Source organism: Lutjanus erythropterus, chromosome 4, assembly GCF_056507025.1.
Source record: "Lutjanus erythropterus isolate fLutEry1 chromosome 4, fLutEry1.hap2, whole genome shotgun sequence".
NCBI lineage: Eukaryota > Metazoa > Chordata > Actinopteri > Lutjaniformes > Lutjanidae > Lutjanus > Lutjanus erythropterus.
Genome location: NC_139320.1, coordinates 14261302 through 14284277, shown reverse-complemented (window position 1 = coordinate 14284277; position 22976 = coordinate 14261302). Strand labels below are relative to the sequence as shown.

General features: G+C 39.9%; 1 protein-coding gene across 1 annotated transcript in view; it reads left to right on the top strand.

Moving 5' to 3' along the window:
* Window positions 1–22976, top strand: part of LOC146328170 (calsyntenin-2-like) — a 322009-nt gene that overhangs the window by 178193 nt on the left and 120840 nt on the right. The window lies entirely within an intron of this gene.

Genomic DNA, 22976 nt, shown 5'->3' with positions numbered 1-22976 from the left:
TACCTTTTGGCTCCAGACGTGTTTTTATTCATTTCCTTTGAATGTTGTTTTCATCTTAGACATTTAATAAAACAATTTTATCTATGCCTTATCCTCGTACTAACTTGACCCATGTGTTCCCCTTCAATCTGAAGGGAACAACTGCATGTTAAGTGTACCAGTTCCAGTCTGGAGATAAAACATAAATGAAAAAAGTAGATTTGCTGTTGATGTTTAAGCTTGACCAACCACTGAACTTTCTCTATATCAACCGCAACATTGAGAAAGTAATTCTAGGTTAAGTTATTCTCAGTTGGAAGGGCCATGTGGAGGATGTCTGCTCCAGGGTGCAGAGTGCAGCCTCTATTCTATCAGGTAGTGGTGGAGGGGCCCCCTGCTCTATGGTATCTCTGTTTGGTAACCTGACGGTTCAGTCAAAGGCTGGATCACCCAACTTGGCAGCCATGAAAATCATATCAACATCCTAGGCCTCGGGCTGTTTTTCAACAAACCATAATCAGACAGGCCCAAAAAATCATCTCAGTTCCCTCCTCCCCTCAGGCACACGTTACGGGGGTCCCCTAAGCAGGCACCACCACTTCAAACATCACTTTGTCTAAGTGTGTAAAATACCTGGCGGCAATCAGGGGGCCCCCCTACCTAGTTCTCCGGTGTGATGCTGAAGTCTTACACAGTCTCTATATTCAATATACAAGGTTTTGAGTCGAAGCAGAAAGAAAATGCACTGCTTTTCAGGTTGTAACGGTTTTCTTCTTGCAGCAGTACCACTTATGGAAAAACCCAATTCCAAAATAGTTGGGATGCTGTGTAAATTGTAAATAAAAACAGAATCAAAGCATTTGCAGATGCTTTTGAACTTGTATTCAATTGAATACAATCCAAGGATAAGATATTTAATGTTCAAATTGATCTTTACTTAACTTTGTTCTCTGATTTATTTATCTGGGATGGACTAACAAAAAGTGTGTCGTGGTCTCATGTGTGTCCTCTGGGCTAAAGAGGCTTGGCATGGGTAACTGTCCTATCTGTGAAGGCACCATTAATGCTGACAGGTACATACAGGTTTTGGAGCAACATATGCTGCCATCTAGACAATTTCTTTTTCCAAGACGGGCATACTGATTTCAGCAAGACAATGATGAGACAAATTCTGCATTTTACAACAGTGTAGCTTCATAGTAAAAGAGTTCAAGTACTAGACTGACGTTCCTTCTGTCCAGACCTTTCTCCTATTGAAAATGTGTGGTGCTTTATGAAACACAAAATATGACAACAAAAGCCTTGGACTGTTGAGCAACTGAAGTCATAAATCAAGCAAGAATGGCAAAGAATTTCCCTGGCAAACCGTTAAAACTTCTCCTCATTTCCCAAAGGCTGACTGAGTTCTGTTGAAAGAAAAGGTGATGTAACACAGTGGTAAACATGCCCCTGCCCAACTTTTTTGGAACATTTTGCAGCATTAAATTCAGAATATTTGCAAAAAACAATAAAGTTAGTCATTTTGAACATTAAATAGCTCTTAAATGTCTCTGTACTATATTCAGCTGAATATATAGTGAAAAGTTTTTTTTCAAAAATCATCACATTCTTTTTTAATTTCTAGCACAATATCCTAACTTTGTAGGGATTGGGGTTTGTATAAGTGAAAACAATACAACATTATTGTCCTGTATTCATATTTATAAATACTTTTCAAGACGCAGTAAGATTTTAAAACACATTTTAGTGATGGTTGCAAGTGACAAATAATTCTTTAAAAATTTAGCCAGAGACCCTGAAAATTAGGCCATTGAGGCTTTTTAGTCTTGTTGTCACTCTTCACACTTTTGAAATCTGAACGTGAGTGGGCATTCGTTGAAAATCATGAGGTTTGTAACCACCCAATACGAAGGTAAAGATGCATATAATGCGCTGCATGTATGTGAAAAGACAGACTGAAAATAGCACATTTGTTCTTAGTCATTGCTGCTTCTTACTCTGGCTACAAGCAAACATATTGGCTCTCAGTAGCATAGACGAGTCCGTGTCTGGCCTTTTTTTGTGCATGCTCTTGAAACACCTCGTAGCATTATAGTAAATTGGTTATTTTAAACATTTATGAAGCTTTTATGATAGAAATGACCTAACGGTGGTTAAATAACCCATCATTTGGCCCATCAGTCCATCTATCAGCCACGACCTGCCATGTAATCTGTGTAATTTTGTGATATAGAGGTCTTGAGCTGATTTGAGATAATGTTGCATTATGGGAATAAATCAAGTCCCATGAGCCATTCTGCATTATAATGACTTTATGTTCCAGTCAAGGCTGAAAGCTTGAAAGCTGCCTCTTAAATAGGTGATAATTGCATAGAAAATGAAATTACAGTACAAGCAGCAACAAGGTCTGATCAGATTGTCAATGTCAAGTAACTACAACACCTAAGTCTGAGTCCAAACACTCCACACACAACAGAGTCGATTTCATAAACGGTTCTAAATATCTGCATAGATATGAGCAGCCAGAGAAAAACTGCTCACAAAACCAAGTCAAAAGCCCAGATCCACTCAGTTTATTAAATATTCTGTCAGTGCTACATTAGTCAACATTATGGTGTGTAGGGACTAACCTCAATATTTAAATTATTCATTTAGACAGTTTGTATCCATGTCGTTGGAACAGATATTCTTCATGCAAGCTAAGCACTTCTCTAGGCGTAAAAATTGCCTTGTACTGGTCTACAATGGTAATCATCCTTCTTGTAAAGTGAGGCAGCGGCATGAGGAGTGACACGGTGGAAAATGTGACCCCTGATCTATCAAGAGAAAGCATTTTAATCACAAATCAGTTAAACGCTGTAAGGGAAAAGGCCCTCTTTGTGTTGCCAGGTTTAATCACTTTTCACTCTCAGTGGCTGTGCTTTGAATAGCAGGAGAGCACAGTCTGACTTCCATGTCCCATGGGCCTCCACTGAGCCAGGTTCTACTGCCAAGGATCAGAAGAGAGAAAGCAAGGCAAGAAAAGAGAGTGATAGACGACTAATTTGGGAGTGAAGTGGAAGCGGCAGCAAGCACACACTGAGCTTTGACGTATACATCAATGTGAAAGAGGTATTCAAGTTCACAGCAGCCCTAACAAAGCTTCATTTTGATTCTATTGTACATTGAGGATGCATTAAGACAGATTTGGGACTTATATTGTAAAGACTGTCAGAGCCTGTTTCCACAAACTGATGCAGTTAGTGGTGACAGACATGTCTCAAAATACAGGAATTTAGTGGACTCAACTATTTTTATTAGTATCATACGTGTACAAATTGTGTTATTCAAGTTAATTAAGTTGAATAGTTGTATTTCTTTTTTTAGACCACTAATTTATGAACACGATGTCTTCTAACTTAAACTTTTATGTGTATGTCTAGTCAGAGTTCTTCTACTCCAAAAACTGTCCTGCATCCAGTGACATCACTGACAGTGAGGAAGAGCTACAGGCTGATTTTTGCTGGGATTTACTTACCTCTGGGTAGCCAGGGGCATGCTATGTGAGTCTAACACTATGTTCTGCCAAACAAAGAGTAATCGCCATAGGTTAGGGTGGTGATACATGGTTACATGGGTGTGGGCATCAGAATCTCACATGCAGTGCATCCTGGTACATGAAGACACTACCGACACAGCTCCCAAGCAAGTGAACTCGGTTTCCTCGGTCAATATAGCATGCAATGGGAAATTTGTTGGTTTAACTGAATACATTTACCATCAACACTGATTGGACATTCACGTGAACAGTGTCAAATTTTCCCTTTAAGTTTCTAAAGAAACAGGCCTCCCAGCATGCATTGTTTGAGTGTTAAAGCCTTCCTGAGACCCATCTTTTTATGTTTTGAAGAAAACATGATGAAACCTTTGTATGTGTCTCAAATACACTTTAAGAGAAGTCATTGTTATTTCTTTTCACAGTAATGAAAAAAACTGCTAAAAATGATGATGAAACTAAAGTACATTTGACTGGAAAAGTTTATTTATTTTGAATCAATACAAAACCTCAACTTGTCTAATTCAGTCAGTCAAAAAAATTGAAGGCAGCCCGAACACTTATGTTGTAAATCTTCAAGTAAATATATACACACACATATGTGTATATATATATATATATATATATATGTATATATATATATATATATATATATATATATATATATATATATATATATATATATATAAATATATATATATATATATATATATATATGTATTTCAGTGAACCTTTAATTTCTCTCCTTTATTTTTTTTCAGTGTTAAGTGTTCATCATTTCAAGGTCTAAATATTTGGTTGAATCAGAGGGATGTTGTCATGAACACTGTTTTGCAAAAAAGAACATTTTACTCTGCCACCTACAATCAAAGTGTCCTTTGTTAACATACCTGGTTAAATAAGGGATAGAAATACAATTTCACGGCTGTATTTCTCCAGCAAGGTCAAATGAAAACTGGAAAGAAAGAATGGCATGAAGGGCAAATGAAGGAATGGAGAAACGCAGTGCCATGGACAAATGGCGTAGATGACAGACACTTAATAAGAGGCTGAATTTGAGAAATGGTGGCGGGCGAACGACAGGAATAAATGAGAGAGCGAATGAGAGGAATAAATGATAGGAGGGATAGAGCTGTTCTCTCGCTTGTGTTGGCTGGCCAATCACTGAGTGTTTTCAGTCTGTGCAGGTTTTCAGAGGTGGAAGGCAGCGACAACAACACACACTGGAGAATAAAGAGGGGCAGCTATGCACACACACACACACACACACACACACACACACACACACACACACACACGCCTACATTTTTACTTAGGAGAGGAGACAGGTGTATGAACAGCAAGAAGCCAAATCAGCCGAGCTGTTATCAATGTTTCCAACCTGATCACTCCCTCCCCCTCTCTCTCTACAACACACACACACACACACACACACACACACACACACACACACACACACACACACACACACCTACACACACACACACACACACACACACACGCCTACACACAGCTGTAGAAAATCAGGTTGTAGACATAGAAAAATTGAGTCTATGGGGCATTTTTTTGTGATGTGTATTGTTGCTCCCATAATCTCTCACCCTTCGTTCTCACTTGCTCCAACGCACCCACCCACACGTACACACATTTTTGGCAGAGGCTGCCCTACCTTCGCACTCCTAGGTCCCTGGCCCAATTTGAACAGTATCAGTGAGCGATGGTGGCCCACTGGTGCCAGAAGACCTGGGTGGAAAAAGGCGAGCCATTTTTCACAACTTGCCGTAACGCAAACTTCTCTCCAATGAGAGTTCAGAAAACATTTTGCCTCTAAGCATTTTTAGTTTGTGTTTGGGGAAACAAAAATGTGTCCGATTGTTACTAAAAATGCAATGGAAAAGCTTCCTAGGATTTTACTGGAAGAAACATTTTCTGTGAACTTAAGCTTGAAAAAAAGCATTTGGTTTAATCTAAAATGTCAGTTTGGACCTGGACCCGCATTTAAAGATCTTTAAATGCCTTGGCTTATAGTCAAAGCAATTATAGAACAAAACAACCTTATTTCAACCATCCTATTAAATGGACGCTCCACAGATTTTACAAATGAGGAAAAGTCTGATAAAGTCCAAGAAAATAACCCTTATGACATCATCATCTGTTGATCGGGCTTGAAACTTTTTAACAGAAACCCTGTATGAGAAACTTGGAGTGTGGGGTCCTAATGATGTTGGCTTTTCCCCATAGATGAATACTAGAACTACACAGGTCATGGATAAGAGGAACCCATCCAGGTACTTTGCTCCTTTTTCATGCCCCAACCCTCTTTTGGGGGAAACCGACTAGCTGGCAGTCCATACAAATTCCAAAGTGTTTGCCAGTTTAAATGCATAAAATAAGAAACCTGTACTGCTGTTTAGCTATTAGGGGCCCAATTCATCTGGTCAGACAGGTGAGTGACTATGCTATGTCTTTACCGATCAATTATCTGCATTATTACATAGAAAAAATAAAGAATAGGGATCCTTTCAGTCTGCTTCCATCAGACAAATGAACGAACAACAGAACCTGACATACCTTATTGAATCTCACTGTAATTTATTTATCTGTCACTTTTTATATCATTAAGACACTTTATTTTTCTGTTTTGGTACTGTTGAATCAAACTCCATTTTAAAAGCAGGGGATTTATAGTAGCAATGTATTTATTCACAGGAAAAACTTTAGTTCTACCATCACTACAAATCTTGTCCAAGTCACTTTGATCTACAGACACAACTGGTACACATGTCATTTACTCTCTAACATCATTAACTAACTTGTGTTTGCCACAGGGACATAAACTGACTGGCCACTTTAACAGCGCCCAAAGGGGTGCATGGTCGTGGGTAGTGTTTGAATCCATTGCCACTCAGCCTTGCCACATGCAGTATTGCAGCAATAAGAGGCCACCAAAAGAGACGTCTGTAAAACTGTTGACAGGACAGATCACTTATTATTCCTTCTATTATGAATTTTTGATTCACAGAGTTTATATATTTGTAAAGCTTTTCTAGAGCCAAGAAAAGCCATTTACATCAGGAAAATAATGTTTAATAACTTTAAAATTGTCATATATTAAAAGACGTAAGCAAAAATGTAAGCAAGTAATGTTTGACAGTGTAACTATAACTATATAACTATAATCTAATTACACATTTTTAAATGTATTCTGAGTTTATTTATTTTATTATAATCTGATTATCTGATCCCGATTGCATATAATGAGATACTACCCAATCATGGGATTTCTTAGACGAATGCTCCACTTTGTGGCAAACCTGGCTGGAGAAAAACTAATCTGATCAAACCCCAGTAGTTACAGCCATGGGTGGTATTAAGCCTGATTATTCAATGGCATACATCTGAGTCTGTTCATTTGTATCCGACAAAGAGCCAATTTGGGTTTGAAATAGAGGACGTTGAATAGTGTCTTAAGTCTTTGTGAGGTAAGTCTGTGCTATAGCTGTCATTATGATATCTCATCCATCATATCTGTCTTTCTGTTTCATCTGACTGCCACAGTTGCAATGTCTTCTGCGTGTGAAGTTCTCCTATAGGAATAAACATAGAATAATCTTCCGCAAAACCTCAGGGACGTCCCACAGACACAGGAACAATATTTCCTCTGCGGCTATTCTCAGATGTACTGTACAGGCCTGGCGTCACTGTATTCACTCCCTCCTCTCTCTTTCCTTTCCTCCACCCTCAATTTTCTCCTCCTGTCTTCCCCCCTCAAGGTAAACACTGCCAGTAGCGGTAGTCGAAGTGTCACCCGAGGCCATCGTCTTTCACAGTCTGCAGCAGCCGCTCTACAGCGAGCTCATCCATCCCACACTCTCACTGCGCCATCAGCCTAATGCACTCATTACCACAAGCTCCACTATAAAGGATAGGTTCCCCCCTAATAGACACTGTGGCTGCATGAGCTTTAAACAGGATGATGTAACTGATAGCAATTTACATATAAAATACACCAGAGATATGGGGGCTGTGTTGAGGCAGCATCAACATTTTGATCTTGTTTCCCTCCCAAATCCCCTAATAGAGCGAAAACAGGATTAGCATACGTTTTGTGTTTTGGTCAGTGGGGATACGATGCCTCTGTGGTTCTGCAATGACCCCATGAAAGTATTGTGAAGTACTTCCTGCTAACCCCATTTTCTGTAGCATAATAACTCAAAACATAACTCAGTAACACTTCTGAAGGGGCGTGCATAAGAGAAGAAGTGTCATTTGGTCAATTTTTTAATGTGAAGCTGACATTATTTGAGAAGTCTGTTATGACAGCTTGACCTGAATCGAGTCAGCATAACCTGTGTGGTGGAAAATCTGCAACTAAATACAGACACAATGACCAAAGTTGCCTTTGTTTTAATAATACTTTGCAAAGTATCAGTGTACAGTCACACCAGAGTGTAATAGTTGGCTGATAAGGAGATAAGAATGTGCATCCATTTTATAGGGCAAAGAGACAAAGGAGGCTGATGTGCACTTAGTACTATCAGAAGTTGTCCACTTGGAAAAGGGAGGACAACCACATGTAACTCATCAGTCACACACAGGAAAAAGCAGCTGTGTGGTCAAAGGATGGGCAGGATGGGCAGCGAGTTTATTCCTTATCAAACAAACCTCAGATACGAAACGATCCTGTGAAAACCTTCCTCATTCCAGGCTTTACCAGGCCGGTTTAGATCAAGATCAAAGCTCAACATATAATTTTTCCTCTGCACTTGTCAGTGTCTTTGTCCTTACAATTTAACCATATCAAACTTAAAGAAACTGTTTCGCTTTATGTTATAGCATTACATTATACTGTCATATATGGTTGGTTTTGACACTGGGCATCATTGGGCCGTAATAAGTGTGTGTTCCTTGATCTCAAGGAAAATTTTGGACTTGATAAAAGGATGCCATTACGTCTTAATATACTGTCAAATGTGTTTGTAACGATGTCATGAATAACTTACTGGACTTCAACTTAAGTGGTATAAAGATGTCATTAAATGTTATAAAGTCAGTATGACAGCAGAGCACAATATGGAGGTGTAGAGTTAGCTGATGGACAGACAGCAGTTAGCCACTTTACTTGTTGCTAAAGTAGACTAACTGCTGTCTGCTGTTATCTGTAGCTGGTGTTAGCTAGTTAGCTTAGCCGTGGAGCTAACAGCCTAATTAGCTGACTCAGCCCCGGGGTGCCTGGAGCCACTGATGGCTTGATTAATATCAAGGTGTCATAACAAAGACATCACAAACAATGTCAGCTTGACCTATTGCATGCCCTGTTAACCTATCAGTAAACTAAGCTGTGTTGTTTGGTACAGACATGGACACTAGCAAGCAAAGCAGACAATCACGACACCAGAGTATCTGAGAAGCAGTGTCTGAAAATATTTTTGGTTTTGCATCATAGATGACAAAGAAACAAACAAAACTGTTAGCTGACTTTGTACAAAGCAAATCTGTGGAGTCACTTGTTAGCTTGGTATCCAAGTAATGAATTGCGTTATGTTTCAAGTTTTTGTTCAAACTTGACCTTTGGAAGAGGTGAACAGTCTGACAACTTTGCATGAAAAATGACATATTTGAGCCAATGAAACAATGAAAACAGTCAACATTCATTAAGTCTCCTTCGTGTTAATGACAGTTGTCATAAAGACTCAAAAAATAGCATGCACATCCAAAGGAGGTAAGTGCTGAGTGCTGGACAAAAAAAAGGTAAAGAAAAAAGTATGAAATTAAGTCATTAGACATGATTGTCTGATGATGAGCTGGAGCTGAAGAGCTGGGGTCTGAAATGTCACATGTGGTAATACTATTAAGAACGCTATAAGGAGCAGTTTTTGTTGTGCAGACTCAGTTTTATAACTTTGTAATGACAGTTGTCCTGACATGGTTATGACAGTTTCATGACATTCTTATGCACAGCCCTTCAAATAAAGTGTTATACCTAACTTACCCTAACTAAAATTATTGCCTCCACTTTGTGCTCAGATGATTTTAGTCCTCTGGACAAAGCCTTATGCCTTGACATTGGCCTTGGTCCAGGTTTCGTTGAATCAATGAGCAGACTGGAGCAGGCTGAGTGGAGCCTCATCCATTGTGTGGTTGGAGTCGAGCCTGTAACACTCAGTGGTGATGATGGTGAACAGCTGGGCTCGGCTGCCGAAGCCGCCGGCATGCGATGAGATGATCGATAGCTTAATGGCAGGATTTCAGCCTGTGTTTGGGCAGTGTGGCACTACATAATGTGGAGTGGGGATAATTATTTCATCACAGAGATCTGGAACTGGGACTTTTTCATTTTCCAATGGACTCTATGGAGGACAGTGAGTGATGCCTTGTGGTGAGAATGGAGGGAATATTAGGTAAAGTGTTCACATCAAGAATCCTTTTCAAATGAATGAATTCATTATTCTTTCTACTAATTCTTGGGCTGCCCATTCTCTATTTGAGGTCTTATTCAGCTTATCATGCTGTTAACATGAACCTTTGATGCCATTGCATTGAGTTTTCCCGATCAACTAAAGAGGAGAGTCAGTCGACCTCACTGGCTTTATAAAAGAAGGTCATATCTCATAGGTGATGAAAAAAATGTGATGCCCAGAGTAATTTCCTATTCATTTTATGCCTTATAAAGCACATTAAATTGCCTTATTGTTGAAAGGTTCTGTACAAATAATTTTGCCTTGCCTGGCCTTCTATATCAGGAGGAGGTCAGTCTGGATAGCTGGCTGAACAAAACATCAGGCAGTGTTAGACTGTTGTTCATTTCCTATTTTCTATCTGAAACCCAATCTTGTTTTTTGGTACATGTTCATGACAGCTTGGTATTTAAATTTGGCATTTGATCACCTTTACTATGTAATACTGTCAATACAGCTGACTTTACAATTAAGCTGTCCTTGTTATGAAATAGTGACTTGTTAAGTATTACCTGTTAACCAGCTGTTAAACTGCTGCACACCGTGCCTCACTGGATGGGTTTAAATCATCACCATGAAAAGCTTCACCTTTTCCTTCACACAGTCTGGTGTTGCACTCTGCAAGGAGTTTTTGAGGCTCTGTTTTTTGGGAAGAATATGATTTTTTTGGGAAGAATAAGAATTTGGGTGGACAGCAGAAATTGGGTGAAAAATATGCTTTTTAAATTTAATAGATTTTTTCATTTCGGATAAACTCTTTTGCACAGACTTCTCCCCACTTTGTTTTAAAGTTTTAAACAAAACATGGACAGTTTTTTTTTTAATTGCTGAGGAATCTGTTTTCTTTGAGAGTTACCAAACATCTTTTAAAAGCTTCTCATAATCCATGCATGAGCTTCACTGGATTACATAATGTAGCCATGACTTTCATGCAGTTCTGGGCCAGTAAATCCCATTGATTCACTGCATGTGATACTGGGCTAAACAATTGAAGTTGACTTGATGTACTGGGATTTTGCTGATACAAAATCAGGACATTTGAGTATGTTCCATATAATGTTACTAAGTCCTTTTTCATACCATTAAGGAAAGGGATATTGGTCTAGGCACTTATTAAAGAAAAAAAACTCCTAACCGCTTGTCTTCCCTTTAGTTTCAGACAGGAAAAATCCTGTCTTCTTATTACAGAGGCAACTCCTAAACTCATGGCTGTGTCCTATCTTACTACAGACTTTGTATCTTATCCCAGTGGAAGAAGTCTTAACTAGAACTGTGAATTTAGTTCTTCTGTCATCATTCATCCTGTCATGCCTCTATCTGTGTTCACAACAAGACTGCCTGTATCCTTGTCTCTTGTCTCTCTTCACTTGTCACTGATTAGCTAGCTGGCTGTAATGGACAAGAAAAGACAAGATAAGTCTGAGGAATTTGTGTTATGGAGGAGAGGAAACCCCACCTGTGAATTTGATTCAAATTCAAAATCAATATTACGGCAGTCGATATCCATTGACACATTGTCTGTGCAATTTAAGGAGTAATATGTAGCACTTGCGCATCCAACAAGGAGTACTGCAGTGCAAATAGTGAGTTTGAGCCATAGACTGTGCATTAAACAGGCTGAACAGGCTTTTTATTATACAATCTATGGTGGAAGCAGGCCGTTTCTCCCCTCTACATCCACTTCTGACTTGAGGAAGTTCAGGCAGGCTGCAGGAAGACTGCAGGAGTACAAGAGGAGAAGACCACTGGAATTTGACAGTAAGACTACTCTGAAAATACACACTCTGAAATCAGAGTTCAGTGACTGCCTGTCCTCTGCCTGTCAGACTCCATTAACATATTGCTCATTTTAATCTTTGCAAACATTTACCCCTTCTAAAAGATTATTAATGATTTCTTACTACTCATAAACAGACAGTTACTCATTTGGCAAACATCTGGCATTAATTTGAACTCTAATTAACATGAAACATAACACAAACACAAGTTGTGGGCAGGAAGAGAAATTTCAGGAGGAGGAGAACATCTTGGCTGTAGTGTTGCTGTCAGAGAAGCTAGTATTTCAGTGTAGCATGTTTCCTTAATTTCTGATCACATATCATGGTCATTTTATGCTTTATTACATAAATACATTACAGGTTTCTCCTCTAAAGCATTATTATATGGTTTCAGTAGACTTTCAGTCATAATATTTCTGTGTTCATGTTGTTTCCCATCCTCCAATGGAAAGATTGTATTTCTTCTATGGAAAGAACCAGGGTCTCAATCAAATTTACCCATGTATTCTGTTATTTTGCTGTTAGATTTGTTGTGCTTTCTTGACCCTAGATATAATAAACCCTATCTATGGTCAAAGAGAGTGTCAGTGAGGCGATGGTCTTTGTTTCTTTGTGTAGCTCAATTGTGCACAGAATGTCCTCAGGGGCATTAATGGGGGTCATAAACTCTGATACAGATATTTGAACACATTGAACTCTAACTGGCCTTGCTAAGACAAGGACACATGCTCTCCCTAGAGGCCATTTCCATGAACAGAATTGGAAAACAGAAACTATTGATTTCTCTCTGTGTTTAATGCAATTGACTTGACTGTATTTTGTTAATGTTTAACAGTTTTTTTCCCCTCTTGACTTCTTTCTTTGCACATCCTTATTTGGAAGTGAAAACAAATTGTCATATTTTTAGTTTTGTATGTGACAAAGAGGATAGAGTTGCGTCAGTGAGCTTGTATTTTGGGGCAGGGAGATTATATAAGGGAGTAAGTTATCAGGATCAGACTGGGAATATAATTGCACAAAATCTAAGTGTAATCCGGCAACAATGTGAAAAATAATGAAGGGAAAAATATGTAATCCAGGCTTAGACTTACTGTAAATGGCCTAAATCCATTCATTGTGCACAGTGGACTTTTCAGTGGTGACAGACAACAACAATGTGGCCTTACAGTATTAGAAATTTAATAGAAAAACATTACAGAGGGTTATGAGGGCTCTACAAAGACGGCTTATAACAGTAACCAGAAGCTGTGACTGTGTTCAAATATTAACACAATTCATAATTCAATGCTAAAATTCCTTATATTGCATTATTTAATTTCCTCGCCACAAATACTTTATGGATATAGTTTAAAATGTCAGTCTTGTCCTACATGTTCTGAAATTAATAACAAGAAATGGAGAGTCAATCATTTTGGTACAAATGCACGCAGTCCATTGTTACTGTGTGTCATTTCAATGAAATTTGATTATTCCTGGTCGTCACAGGCTGAAAAGCTTTCAGGGGTGAATTGTTTCTGAGTAGACATAACCATCAAGTAGCTGACTGATTAAATTGAGGTGTTTGTGTTTAGTGTAATGTTTTAGCTGGTGCTGCATTGAATGCCAGTGTGTTATTGATAGTTTGACGCTTGCACAGCAGTGCTTTGGCTCTGCTCCAAGACTTGGCTGAAGTAATTGACACGTCGCCCGCTGGGGTTTGTGATTAACTTTATTGACATATAGGGGGAGGTGGGTGTATGGCATCACACACAGTTGGCAGAGCTAACAGGCCTTTCAAGCTGCTAAGACAAAATAGCATTGATGTTTTCAGGCTTGGAGCACTTCTGTCCAGTGAAATGCCTGGAGAGAGGAGATTTAGAAGCATGAGCATGTTGATTCGGCCTAAAAGCCGCTGCCAGCGGTGTTTCTCTGCATCAGACTTGCTCTAATTCACTTCACTTTATAATGTTGCTCACTGTTATTCACATATGACTTACCTCTGGAAGAAAAGTAACCGTGGGAACAAGTGAAATAATCTGTGTGCCAGGTTATATTGATCATGTTTTAAAGGGCCACTACATCAATTTTACACAACAAGATCAGTTTATTAGTCATGGACAATACTCAGCCTCTGGGCAGTTGTCCCTAAAGTCTGAGAAAATTACCTTTGATGATGTCACCAGGATTATCTCAGCGTGGACCACAAATTTATGACAAAAAGCAAAGAGATCATGTATGCATCATACAGCTTTCTTGGAATTATTTAGATTTTAGAGACTTAAAGTCTTGGTGAAATTACTTTTGAATGTGACATATGTATTTCTTAGTGAAGCTGAATATATGGATGGAGTTTAGTTATAAGAAGAATTTAATAAATCCTTCAAAATTGATTGAATTGCTCACCACTAAGCATGGCCTTGCAAATACAGCACAATATGGAGCTGTAGGGAATGCTTCCAGACCTGGGCTTGAGATTGCCATCAAATGATTACTAGAATAAGAAAAAACAATCTGAGTCACTTTTTTTCTCTTCTTTTTTGGACTTTTCTCTAATCTCTTTCTTTATTTATTTTTTTGTCATGTAACAAGTTTATCCTGCTGAAAGTACAACAAAGCACAAAAGTTTCAAAAATAGACATGGTTGGAAAACATCTAAAAGACTCACTTCCACACCAGCATTGTTATCAGGAGGTGGATGATCAGGGAGAAATGAATTACTTAGAGGACCAACATACACTTGTTTGTGTTGTAAAATGTAAATATAAAGTTTTAGTTAGCTGATATCCAACCACACACCTTCTATGATATCACTCTGCAAGCCACTGGATTACCCAGCCACCTCAAACTGAAGTTGAAAAGATGAATTTATACTCAGGTCAAGCTGAGCTATCGAAAAGATTGTTTTGTATTACAGCTAAGAGAAATTAGAGGGATTTTGATTTAAAAATATAATGCTATCTGCACCCAGGTGTCAGTAGCCAACAGTGCTTTTTGCATCTAGGGTGGAATAGCCAATGGGGCTATTTATAACACGGCAGAGACAAGCACCCAGGTGTCAATAGTCAACAATGCTATTTGCACCCGGGGTATTAATATTTCCACCTGGATGGCAGAGACCAACCATGAATCTCCCTAAAGCTAACCAAGTAGTTTTAGTTAACACAGCTGACAATTTGAGGGGGTGTGCCTTCCCCTTTGTAGGCAAAATCTCCAAAATGCGTCCCCCTGGTTAATCTGACATCCCCCCTCTCCATTGCCTGGTAGCAGAGAGAGAGAGAGAGAGAGAGAGAGAGAGAGAGAGAGAGCAGGAGGTGATGGGGTTTAATCTGGTTCGCTCATTGTCTGACTGAGGTGTGTTCAAATAAAAATCTATGGAATACATGGTGCTGTCCATGGTTCTGAAGCTGCAGATAGATTTGTAATTTTTCCTTCTGTAATTTTTATGTTGGTTCTATAATATTCACTAAACCAGAGGTTTATTTATTTTTTGAGAATTTGTTTTCCCATCTGTTTTCCCACTTCAATACAGTCGGAAACAAACAAACTAAAACCTTTATGTGTTTGCTGTAGTCTGAAGATATGTTTAACTGCAATATCAGGCTATATTGGTCCAGCTGTTTAGTACTTATATGACTGTTGGAACCACTGAGACTTCCACTGATGAATTTGTTAATTTTGTGTTAAAACTGAACTTTTATTATGAGCCTCAGCCCAGGTCATCCAAATTGGGGGATGAGACTGCATAGTCCTTTATTCCCTGTGAATAAAGGGAGCCATTGAACTCAGTCACAATCCTCCAGGTGTTCACACCTCTGGACCCACTTATCAGCTCCCGTTGGTTGAGTGGGGGGTGACTCGCAATCTTCAGCCAGGTTGAAAACCAGCTACCCCTATTGCTTGCTCTGTCTTCTTGCCCACCTGCCAACATAGGGGCAGACACAGACCTCTGTCCTCCCTGAGGTCTCCTCACCGCTCTCTGGACTCTCCAACTGAACTGCATATCCTTCAACTCTTTCTAGCTGTTGATATGGTAATTTGGTCATAGTTAATAATTTAATTATTAATCAGAGTACCAAACTGATAGTTAAGTATATCTTGAGATTGATATTTTATTACTTGGCTATCATTTCTCTTCTTTTGAAGAGTGGTGCCCTGAGGTGGATTTATTTAAAATTAAATCCCATATTGATTATTATTTATTGCCAAAATTAATAAAACACAATATGTTTGGTACCCTGAGTGAGGCCCAACATTCTTGGTGCCCCAGAGTGAAGCACAACAGGATCAAATCATTATCCCCGAGACATCGAGGAATGGAGGAAAACTAAGCCAGTAAACTAAGGGTCGGTGCCTTTTTCCGAACTTTGTCAGAGGGGTGCCACACCGTCTCAGACTTTGAAAACCCCTGCTCTTCATGAGTCACTAGTGGGCAAACAAATTGAACCAGATCCAATACTCTTGGAAAAAAATAACAATTTGCCTACTGCCTAAACTAAACTGTGAGTGAAAGCTGAGAAAACCCCTAAAAATAGTAAGTCAACTAAGTCTAACAATTAAAACTCAACAATGACTTGTAGTTTCACACAGGACTCAAACCACAGTCACCTGGGGGGTTTACCCCGTTCTTCCACCACAACCTCCTCTGTAGACACTTTGTCACTCTTTATAGCTAAACTAGAGGGTTGGGTGTAAATAATTAAATAGCTGCAAATGTGACTATTTTCATCTGGATGCAAATAGACACATTTTTGGCATAAGTGATATAAGTTTTTAATCTGACACAAGGACTCCAGCTTTATGAAAGTGCAATTCTTCACCACCTGAGTACCTGTTTAAGGAGAGGCTATTTAAATATTTACTACTAGCCTGAAACTTGTGATAAGATGCTGGTGTAGTGCAACATATGCCATGAAACATATTTGTAATGCCTGTTGCTGATCTATTATGTCGCAAATAGAAAACATGGTTGTGTTTTTACTGTAAGAAAATAAATGCTACCTTGTCATACAAATATCGAACTGACTGTTGAAGGAAAGCAGACAAAATAGAGCCTACCGGGGGCACCAAATTTTGGGACTGTAGCTGTAGTTTACTGTTTTCAGGACCTCGTGAGCTGTTTTCAGGGGGAAATAATTACTAGCATTGTCCTTTTGCCCACCTATAGCTTCCCTGACATCAAAATTTTGATTGACAGGCTCAATCCTCCACCCTTCATTCTGACACCACTCTCACATACACACACAGAGGGAGGGTGTTCACTCTGTTAAAAAACAGCGGGATGCCATTAACTCTGTGAGAGGGGCCTTTAATGTAATTAACAGTGAGGAGACGGGGGGTGCCAACCGCACATCTCAAACCCCTCTCCGCATTAGTCATACACACATACACACACACTCCCTCCCCACTCTAAACCCCTGTTGAGAAAAGTGTCTTTAATTAAAAATCCCCCATCCGACACACACACACACACACACACACACTTGTACACAAACACTACTCCAGGTTTCATGTGCTCCAGCCAGAACATGCAGGCTTGATTAGTATTAATCCTTATCTGCAGAATGGACAGCTTCTCAATTGTGTTTTTTCCTCGGCTGGCTAATTTCATGAAGAGCATAATTACAGCATTTTCAATTTCGGCCCTCTGCAGAGTTATGAGGCTGACAGTCTATCTCTGCACTGCAGCTGAGAAGGCTGGGGTGTGCGAGCGCGAGTGTGTATCCATGTATCCCAGAGTGCTTGTGGACACGGGATTCTGTTTTTCTGACTAAAATGAGAGGGAGAATTAGTGGGTTATGCGGGTGACTAATACAAGAGATAATTTCGTGCCAAACCCCAATTGGAAAAGCGGCTGAAATCATGACAACTGTGTAAACCACATAGTAGACAGCAACTCTTGCGCAAATAGGGCTGATTTACTAAAAATGGCAAGTGAAAATATTAGGATAATGTGGGTGCAAACATTTTAGTGCCAGTAAACTGGTGCCTGGGTCCAGAATGTGTTCAGTAACAGTGTGATATCCAGTAATCTGATTTACTTGCTGTCTATGTGGTGTGTGTTCCAACAGTAGGAGGATGAAAGGCATGTCAGCTCTGATTAGAGCTGCCGAACTGGCAGCGTTTGAGTAAATGTGAGTGTGTGTATTCGTGCCTGTGCTTTGGTCACTCTCCAGTAGGGAGATCCGAGCTGCCCTAAGGCAGTAGCCATCGTCCCATCCTTCCCAGCTCCTCCTTTCATCTCCCTTCATATCTCTCTCTTCCTTTTAGCAGGGTGACTGTTTGCCGCCTGATATATCCACTCTCACTTCTCACTCAAACGCTCGGTAAACAGCTGCCGCGCATATCTATGCACTTATGTGCGAGAAGGCCTTTTCAGCAAAAACAGCTTGTGTGTATATTTCGGATGCAGGCGGCTCATCAGCGATGCTCTGTCAGCTTTGATAATAACTTGGGGCCCCGAGGCACTGTGGCCCCTGATACTTTGTCACACTCCTCCAGCTCTGCAAACACAGGCCACCGTTGCCAGTAAAGCGTCTCTGCCTTCACTGATAATGAGCTCTGTGTCCTCAAAGATAGTCTAGTGTGGACGGGTGCCAGAGTCCCCTGAGGTGTGAAGCGCTGCATGACTTCTGACACCGACAGGACAGCAGCTTAGGTCCTCAGCACACATTCCCACTGACTAATAGGCAGTCATTAATTTAGACTTGATTAAATGAAAATGTAATGATGCCCAAAGGGGAAGTTAGTAATCACAGTGGCAGAGAATAAGGTAGAGGAAAGAATGAGACAAATAGAGGGTGTCGAAAAAGTCAAGTAAGTTGGTATCAAAGTTTTACTGGGTAAGTGTGTAAAGCGTATTATGATTAAACAGTAGGGGAGACCGGGGATGGTAGTAACAATTTTTTTTGTTTGAACATCTGTAACTCAGATTGTTTATGCCTTTTGTAATTGAAGGCTTTGGTTCTGATCGTGTAAATATTTCCAAAGATCACCTTCCCAAATAAATGAGAAAAAAAGGAAGACAAGAACATGACAAAAAAGAAGATAACATAAACTGGGATTTCCAGCATCACTGCTATTATGAATCCAGCTTTAATGTATTCAGGTTCATATGTCCTTAACACATGCTTGGGAGCTTTAACTGGTGCAGGGTTTTCTCCTACATCACTTCTTTGTTTCAAAAACTGATCCACTTTGTGTCATGAATGTTAACTGGCTAACAGTGTTGAAACAAAATTGTCTGTACCTTATATTCAAATTGGTCATTCAAATTATGCAAGTTAAGCAGTTTTTATTTATGCAAATTTCCAAGCATATTTAAAAAAATAAATTTCTTTAAGAAAATTAATATTTGTCCACTCAATTGTATGTCTACTACACAATCATAAATTACCCCACTACTAGTGAGCTGTAACATTAGCAGGGGATAGATATAACAGTGAGAGGTAATTTAATTAATTAAGATCCACGCTATCCAATTGACAAAAGAACTTTTCGGAAGAATAAAGACTGTTTTTTTGCATGAATGCAAATTAAACTTGAGAAACTGTTACTCTAGATTATGTAAGTCAAACCACTGTATCTAAAATACAATGGACACCAGGAAAAAAAACAATGCTATTTAAAAAATAAATGACCTCACCTTAAAAAAATTAATTTCAAAATACTTTGTTTAAACATTTTTATCAAAATTTTGAATTAACAAAGAACACCAACGAATGAGAAGAAATAAGGAAAAGAAGAAAAACAAAAGGGGAGACCGGACAGACAAGTTGAATACTGCACACTTCACATTTATATATCTATACCTTCATCCATACAAATACATATCCGTACATAAATACATATACATGTATACATTTTCTGACAAATCTTCCATATCTCTTACTTTGTGGGTCACAAACTCAGTGAGCTGTATGGAGAAAGGAGGGGGTTGTTTATTTTCCACCCTTTTGTTATTTGTTTCAGAGCTGTGATTCTGAGGATTCTATTAGGATATATAGGATTTTCACCTAGACTGAGACCATTTGGAGGGTTTTCCAGTATTACAAACTCTGCTGAAAAAAAAAAGAAACTTAAAAAAAAACTGTCACAGACAGACCACTCACATCCCCTGTGACATATTGATGATACCACTGCAATACTGTCCTAATTGCTAAAACTGAAAGTGTTAAAACTAACCCAGTGGTACAACCCTCCCTGGTCTCCCCTGCTGAAGCTCATAAAAACAATTCATTATGCATAATAACCAAACACTGATGATAACCCTGCAAATAGACTAATAAAGTAATCGCACTGCAGCATCCATATCCATTAGTTTGCATCCATTAGTTTTAAACGGCCCCCCTTCAAGAAGACTTCCTTCTGACCATAAATCTACCTCTTAAAAGCCTAATGTGACGTGGAGACACATATTTAGCTAACAGTTTAGCGCAGTAATTAGCGTTTGTGAGCTCTCTGCCTCTGCCAAATGCCAGCCGCCCAACATCTGTTCCTCCGCTGCCGCTGGGGCTGTCGCTGCCACCCTCGCCCACCCTCCTTCGCCAGCCATCTTTACCTCTCCGCAGGTGGCAGAACACTTCAGTCAGGTCTGGAGTGAAGTGATAGGTTGGGAAAAAAAGATTGGTCTGCTGCCGCCTACCCCCCCTCCGAGCTGTGTGAGGGTTCATTTGAGTTTTAAAAGAGGGAGGTCTTCCTGCCGGCAGTCACCTTGAGTGAGCCCACTCCCCCACCAGTTACAATTAAATGACAAGGAGCGTGTTGGGCCACCGAGCCTCAGCTGTGGGCATGCACCATCACTCCCTGGGAACATTCAGTAAGAGAGACGGTACTGAGGAACATGATTTTCTCTTTTTGAAGTTCATATTTGACGTAGCTTTTGTGCAGTTGTTTGGTTTTGTAATGCGAGAGAGCAGGAATGCTGTCAAGTTCCATTGTTTTGCAAGTCACAAGTGAGTCGCAAGGCTTTGCATTCAAGTCTCAAGTCAAGTCCCAAGTCCAGTGAGGTGAGTACCAAGTCAAGTCCTCAGCCAAGACAGGCAAGTCAGCAGTCAAGTCCAAGATCAAGACTCACAAGTCCCAAGTCAAGACATGCAAGTCCAATGTTAAGACTCACAAGCCCTAAATCTAGCCCCATGTCAAGATAGGCAAGTTCACAGTCAAGTCCCATGTCAAGACTGACAAGCCCCAAGTCAAAACTGACAAGTCCCAAGTCAAAACTGATTGGTCCTATATAAAGACAGACAAGTCCCAAGTCAGGTCAAGACTGACAAGTGCCAAGGGAGATCCTCCTCCTGCCTGCTGTCACCTTGACCCCACTCCCCCACCAGCTACAATTAAATCATGAGGGGCACGCTGGACCACCTAGCCTCAGCTGTGGGCATGCGCCATCAGCATATCCTCAGCATATTGTCCCTGATGGGAAGCTTCAGCACTTGCCTGTGTATATTGGATTTATTTCTCGCTCCAGCGGTGATGGATTTTCCATTTGCCTGTTTTGTACGGTGGTGCACCATTGAGAGAAGCAGCACATCAAGACGGTTGCATCTTCTGTCACTCCCCGTCACACACCGTTTGCTCAATGCCATTTTAGGATTTTTGCTCTCCCTGGCAAACCATGCTTTTCCATATTGTGGGGGCCCATTTAACTCTGATAAGTCATTGTTCAGGCAATACAGAGAGCGAAGTCTTTATAGCATGCAGGCAGTGTCGACAGCCCCCTCCCTATTCTCTCATTTTCTGCTCTCCTTTTCCCTTTTTTCTATTCTCTCTTTAGCATTTTGCCTATAGCTCCTCTGTGGGCAAATTGTCGTTTCAGAGCCCTTGCCCCTAACAGGAAGGGAGGGTGGGGGTGAGGTGGAGGGGATTATGACAGAAACAGGATGAAAGGGGGAGAGAAAGGGGAAGGTGGTAGAAAATAAAGTTGCTCTTATCAGAACTTGCCAGGAGCCATGCACACACAAAGCTGTTTGGGAATCCAATTTAGTCTTTGCTGTTAGTTTAAGTGATATCAGTGCAATTAGCTGTCACAGGTCAGAGTGTGAGCTGGCCGCGCGTTAAGTGATTTCCTAAAATCCCACTAGTGGCAGTGTGAGGGGACGTCAAGTCTCCAGAAAAAAAAGAAAAACAGAAAAAGAAAAAACTACCGCACAAATGGGCCGCTTCTTTATACAGCCTGCTAATAAATGTCAGCCGCCTCTTGGCTCTTTTGTTTTGCTCTTGTCAGCTGCTCGCTCTGGATTTAAATGGATTTTCTTCCTCTATATCTCTCCACAAGGGTGACTTTGAGGCATCATCATTTTATATGAGCCTTGCGTAACTCAATTGTGCTGTATGTTGTTTTTGGTGAGCTACAACAGAGAACGTCTACATGTTTGGGGGCGGTAAACAGCAGGAATGTCCTTGGTGTTTTTGCACAAGAGCAATTACACTGAAGGTACATTAGTGGGAATATGATCTATTTATAAACCTCCAGTGTGAGTTTCTGCTGCAAACCATGTCTATATCATGGTTCGTTTTCAACATTAATATGAAAATAGAAATTACCCAAGGAGACTGAACAGGGGGAAAACTCTGTGCAAGCCGATTTATGGCAGCCTAACTCTCCTGCAGCATCTATAAACTTCTGAATAGACTGTGTTCTGCAGCTTTCCTTTACTAAGCAGTATTTCAGAGGTGATAGATCTTTGCTACTTAAAGTTGCTACTTTAATGTCCATGACTCTCTGGGAAAATTCATTAAGAGAGAAGGTATTTACGAATGTGCTTTTCTCTTTTTGAAGTTCACACCTACTGTGTCTTTTGCATGGCTGTATGCTTTCGTAATGCAAGAGAGCAGACAACAGGTGGGACAAGGTCATTGTTACTCAAGTCACAAGTGAGTCTCAAGTCTTTGCACTCAAGTCCCAGGTCAAACAGACAAGTCCATATAAAGTCCAAGTCAAGACAGGAAAGTCCCAAGAAAACCCTGGCAAGTCCCAAGTCAAGTTCCAAGTAAAAACTGACAAGTCCCAAGTTCAGTTCCAAGTCCTAAACTTTGACTCCGAAAGAAGTCATAATGCACCCTACACCAAATGTAATACCATTTCAACAACACAGCCACAACTTACTGTTCTTTGTACAACTTTAAATGTCAAACAAAGTTGGAAGTTGTTGGTTCTCGTCTGCAATTTTTGATCAACACGTTTTGAATCCTACACTTTTTTTTTTTTTGTTGTTGTTGTTGTTGTTGTTTTTGTACTCAAACAAA